The sequence below is a fragment of the Herpailurus yagouaroundi genome, unplaced genomic scaffold (assembly GCF_014898765.1).
Source record: "Herpailurus yagouaroundi ecotype Mexico unplaced genomic scaffold, PumYag 67702, whole genome shotgun sequence".
NCBI lineage: Eukaryota > Metazoa > Chordata > Mammalia > Carnivora > Felidae > Herpailurus > Herpailurus yagouaroundi.
The window spans coordinates 1,165,273-1,170,943 of NW_024420501.1; the positions used below are offsets into that span (position 1 = coordinate 1,165,273).

The 5,671-nt window shown below is 45.3% G+C and overlaps 1 pseudogene; it reads right to left on the minus strand.

Annotated features, from left to right (window-relative positions):
• Positions 1-625: 625 nt before the first annotated feature.
• LOC121025807 (proteasome maturation protein-like) lies at positions 626-1,074 on the minus strand (annotated as a pseudogene).
• Between the last annotated feature and the right edge of the window lie 4,597 nt (positions 1,075-5,671).

Genomic DNA, 5,671 nt, shown 5'->3' on the forward strand with positions numbered 1-5,671 from the left:
AGCATCAATACAGCCAATATTATTCTTGTGACTATTAATGAGCTATACTGAAACAAGATAAGATATAAATACCTGGCTTTGTACGTAATTTGAAGTGTTGCCACTAAAATCAATTACGGGTGTTTATTCTGAAAGACATTATTAGGAAGGGTGCAGACTCAAATGCTGATGATGGTTTCAAAATTAAATTTATAGAATACCCGGAAATAGGTTGCATTGTAGACCTGTAGACAGTTTTCAAATTCTCATTAACAACAATTTTTTAAAAAGGCGTAGAAGGCTACTCTTTTCATATAAATTGGGAGTTTTTTTGTTTTTTTTTTTTTTCCGATGCAAAAGCAAAAGGGCCTTTATTCAATCTAGCTCGAGCTCAATCCCCTACCTGCACCGACGCAGTGGTGAGATACCAGGGAGAGAGTAAATTGGGAGTTTTAACATCTCCCTTTAGTGCCTTCAATTGTCACATGGCAATAAACCAAAGACCCGAATAATTTCAAATGATGACAGATACTCTTTAGGCAAAATTCTCGTTTCAGTACGTTTAATGTCGTGTACATCAAACTAGAGTAAAAAGATGACTATGAACGAGGTGTAGCCCCTGTATTTTCGTGAACAGCACCCCAGATTACGGCAAACCCAGTTTACATTCCACCATCAAGTGCGGTTCTCCCATTAGTTCACTTTGTGATGGCTCATTAAGAATATGTTCAAATGCAATAGTCTGATCATTACCCCTCAAAGTATCCAGTGCAAGGTTAGAGCTTGGAGGAAATGGAAGACGCTGAACCCGCTGTACTGCCTTGAATTCCATTTGTAATTTTAGTGGAACAGACAGACCCTGGATGTTTCTCAGTATGGAAGAATTCATTTTATCTTGGTTGAGCTGGAAGTTTTTTTCTGATATTTCAAGAGGATGACTAGGCAAAAGTTCATTCTTCACACAAGGAAGACCTTTTCGAAGAAGATCATGACTTTCATAAAGGTCCACTTGCTCAAAGTTCAGTAACTGGAATGCTGTCCTTTAGCTGTGATCCGAGACCTTTGACATTCATCTTCAACTTGCTCTGTGAACAGTCTCTCCGCCCTGTTGTCATTAGCCGGCCCACTGCTCACTTGGAGTCAGCCTCTTTATTACAATTCACCTTTGATGTTTCACAGATGACTCAGTTGTACCTTATTTCATTTATTTGAATTTGAATGTGTTTAAGAAAGCCGTTATGATGCTTTATGAGGGCTGCAGCCTGCAACCAGTTTAAGGGAAGGGAATGTTCCACTGGATACCTTGTGCAAGAGCCCAGCATTGTGTATTTTACGAAGTGACATGAATGCCTTGTTCACCATCAGTGATGTCTGGAACTCTGCAGAGAATAAGGAGTGCCTGGCTGAGACCTTGTATTGTGGCATTAAATACATGCAGAGAGAAGTGTGACCTGCGTTTATATTTTGGGTATCTGTGAGGCAATAAATTCCCGGTGTTCCTTACCCCAGGGGGGGCAACCTTGGATAAGGAACTGTTGCCACTGGTCAGACCAGAGGGCCAGATGGGTGGAAATAGCACAAGAGTCTGTAAAAATGTGCGTATGCGACCGATTGTTGGCCAGGTATTATCTAGTGCTAAGATGATGGCCTGCAGTTTGGCTCATTTTGCTGACAGTGGCGTCCTGTCTTTGATTAGGGACATCCAGGTTCGATGACAGACAGCAGCTGTCCAGCAGCACTGCTGAATGTAAAGGGTACAAACTCCCTTTTCTGATCACTCAGTTGAGCTCAAGGGGCTCCCCATGTGGTCATTGAGCATAAGAGAGGGTACTATTTTTCGGCACCATCGTATCTGTTAAATTTTTTTTTTCAACATTTTTAATTTATTTTTGGGACAGAGAGAGACAGAGCATGAACGGGGGAGGGGCAGAGAGCGAGGGAGACACAGAATCGGAAACAGGCTCCAGGCTCCGAGCCATCAGCCCAGAGCCTGACGCGGGGCTCGAACTCACGGACCGCGAGATCGTGACCTGGCTGAAGTCGGACACTCAACCGACTGCGCCACCCAGGCACCCCACCATCGTATCTGTTAAGAAGACTGAGGAAGGGGAGAGCCCCCTTCTTAGAGGTGAGATATACCAGAGGCCAGGTTTGTAAGTATCATGGAAGTATCATTTTCGTTTCATAACAAGGGGTGTTGCCTCCACGATCAAAAGAATATTGAGTCACCTGTGAGAGTTTCCGTCTTCAGAAGGGCCCAGTATACAGCTAGCATTTGTTGCTCCAATGACGTGTAGCATGGGGCCGAGAAGAAAAGTTGTTTTGTACGACAGAAAAACCAGGTTCTTCTGCATAGACAACTTATAAGCCATCACAGGTGGTCCAGAGACTCTAGAAGGCATGAGAGGAGGTTGCTAAAGCCACTACAGTGAAGGACACGAACGGGAGTGCCTGTTGTTTTGTAGAGCCTTGTTGGAGGGAGTCCCATTCAAGATGAACTGATTTGTAAGTAACAGCATAAAGTGGGCTGAAGTAAAAAATTTTAAACAAGGAATATGTTGCCTCCAGAACCCAAACGTGTGTGAAAGATGTTTGGCTTGTTTTAATGATGTAGGTGCTGGGAATGTCAGTAGTTGTTTCCTAACAGTATCAGCAATGGAGTGGCCCTTGGCTGACCAAACGATTCCCAGTTATTTGAATACCCTGATTGAGTGTGTCAAATGCATCTCTTTGGAGATGATGTCATCAGTGTGATATCATACCTCCGCTCTTAGGGAACGTTGGATGGCTGCAAAGGTGGCGCGCGATGGTAGGGCTGTTGAGATTCTCTGTGTGTAGCTGGGTAAAGGCCTACTGTGTCTCTTTGACGATGAGGGCAAACTTCAGCGGAGAGACTATTGAAAAAAGCACTGAATAGAACATATTCAGCAAATCTACAGTAGCCAAAGATGTTTCCAGTTGTGGGTTGCATGGAGTCAATAATTTCAATAATATTGGGTGTGTATGTGGCAAGTGTATAGGAAAGAATTTAACCGTGTCCAAAGGGAGGTCCAGCCTTCACCCTTGGCTTCTTAGAGGTGGTGTCTAAGCCCTTGAAATGGCATGCCTAACGGGAATATCTTTGTTTGCCTTGGGGCCTTGGGCTATACCAACAACGCAATTTAGGGTGAGGGCTTTGTGTCACAGAGTATCAGCTGACCTCTGGAGGGGCTGGATATTGAGGTCGGCCACACGGATGGCCGACCAGCTTTGTGTGGTCAAGCCCCAACAAAGACTTTGGACCCAAGGCTCAGGTGAGCTCCCCTGATTGGCAATAGCCCATGTGTATTGGCACATTCTGGATGCCAGGAAAGTAGTACTGTCCGTGACTCTGTGGAGAGAGGACAACTGGAAGCTCCACATTTGGAACTTTCTTAGACTTTGCCTTGCACATCTCTTCCCTTGGCTGGTTTTAGTCTGTATATTCTTTCAGTGTAACAAACTATAACTGTGAGTATAACAGCATTTAGTTATCCCTATGAGTTCTTGTTTTCAAAGTTGATTGATTGATTGATTGATTTTCTAATGTTTATTTTTGAGAGAGAGACAGAGCGTGAGCAGGGGAGGGACAGAGAGAGAGGGAGACACAGAATCCGAAGCAGGCTGCAGGCCCCGAACTGTCAGCACAGAGCCCTACGCGGGGCTCGAACTCACAGACCGTGAGATCATGACCTGAGCTGAAGTCAGACGCTTAACTTATTGAGCCACACAGGCTCCCCTATTTATTTATTTTTTAAAGTCATCTCTATACCCAATGTGGGGCTCAAACTCATGACCCCGGGATCAAGAGTTGCATGTTCCAGCCAACCTGGTGCCCCAAAGATTTTTTTTTTTTTTTTAATTTTAGGCAGGCTCCACACCAGACGTGGGGCTTGAACTCACTACCCTGAGATCAGGAGTCCCAAGTTCTATTGACTCAGCCAGCCAGGTGCCACTCTATGGATTCTTCTAGTGAATTACTGAAGCCTAGTGTGATTGTAAGAATGCTTAAACTTATAATTGGTGTCAGAAGTGAGGGCAGTCTTGTGAACTGTGCTCCCTGTAACTTTGGAGGGGCCTCAATCAGGGGTGCCATGTAGTTAAGGTTGAAGCAATCCACTGTTGGGCACTGTTCATTTTAATCAGGCCTGAGCATTGGCCGGTTTGGGCTACTGGGTATGATTAACGAATTTTAAACAGCAGGGAAGAGGTCCATGTGATTTCATTTTTATCAAGCTAATTGTAACTATAACATATTTAATTTTATTTTGGTTTATTACTCATTAGGTCAGAGTGGCTATGCCCACTCTGGGCATGGATGACCATGGGCAATTTAGCCAAGATGGTAGTTCTGATGGTTAAAGTGGGGCAATTGGTATAACTGTAACTTGGGCCCCATCACCAGTTAGGGCACGAACGTTTGCCAATTGGTGCGTTTCAGCAGATGTTAATTTATTATGTATGTTTTCGAGTGCAAAAGCCAATAAGAACCCTATTATTTTTGTGTTGCATATGTTATTTTGGTAAAATTTGGATTTCTGATTGAGTCAAATTTCAGGCCTCTGTTTCAGTTCGTGTGCGGATTGCTTATGGCTGCTTTCCTGCTACAATAGCAGATTTGATGAACTGTAACCGAGATCGTATGGCCTACGAAGCCTAAAAAGTTACTCTGTGGCCTTTTACATAAAAAGTTTGCTGACGCCTGTTTTAAACAGTGGCCCTGATCCTGAAACTTCCCTGCTTTGGAACCGACAGTGTCGCCTTTTTGCTGATTGGAGACTCTCCAGCCGGCCAGCTCCGGTCCCCGTGTCACCTTACCCTCTCACTGAGCAGCGAGAGAGGAAGCTCTTTTAGGCCAAGAGCTGGGCCTCTGGCTCCTCTTGTAGACCCTGCGCTGCAGAGCCACTGTTTGGCACCCTAGGGCCATAAGAGCCGTTCGTAGAATTAACAGCAAATAGGCACTCGGTAGGGTGTGGGGGGGAGCTGACTCTGAACAGAGCTGAGCTCTACTGGGCTTCCACTGCCTCCCATCAAATGTGCGCAGGAAAACCCCACATCAAGGCAGTTCTGGATTCTGTCTGCAGGCACCGTAAGGTCCGTAGGTCTGAGCTCTTACTGCTGCTTTTGATAACTGCAGCTATCATTTATTGGGAACTGACCGTGTGCCAGGCATTTTGCTAAAGGCCTTATTTCATGTAATCTTCCCAGGCCCAGGAGGTCAGGACGGTCAGTTCCACTCGAACTCCTCTTTCGAAAAAATGTGAAGTCGTTTTCCGACTAGTGTGGCTGATAGAGTCGGGAACAATCTGAGCATAACACGAAATTCGTATTTGCTCACGCGTGCTTTCCTCCGCAAGACACACGAGCTGAGCGCAGGAAACTGCACCCACCTGAACCGAACCACACAGGGATACACAAAGCATGTGCGAGCATGTGCGAGCATGCACGGACACGCCCCTAGACATCCCACAGCTCTCTCAGTTCCCCACGTGTGATGGGAGCCACAGCAGTCCGCAGCTGCTCTAGCCCCTCTGTCCGATTTTAGATCTCCCTCCTTCCCCTGCCTGGCAAGAATTCACAGGCTGCAGCCCTTCCGACAGCCATCTGCACAAGCAAACCTCAGGTCTTTTTTTTTTTTAATTTTTTTTTTTTCAACGTTTATTTATTTTTGGGA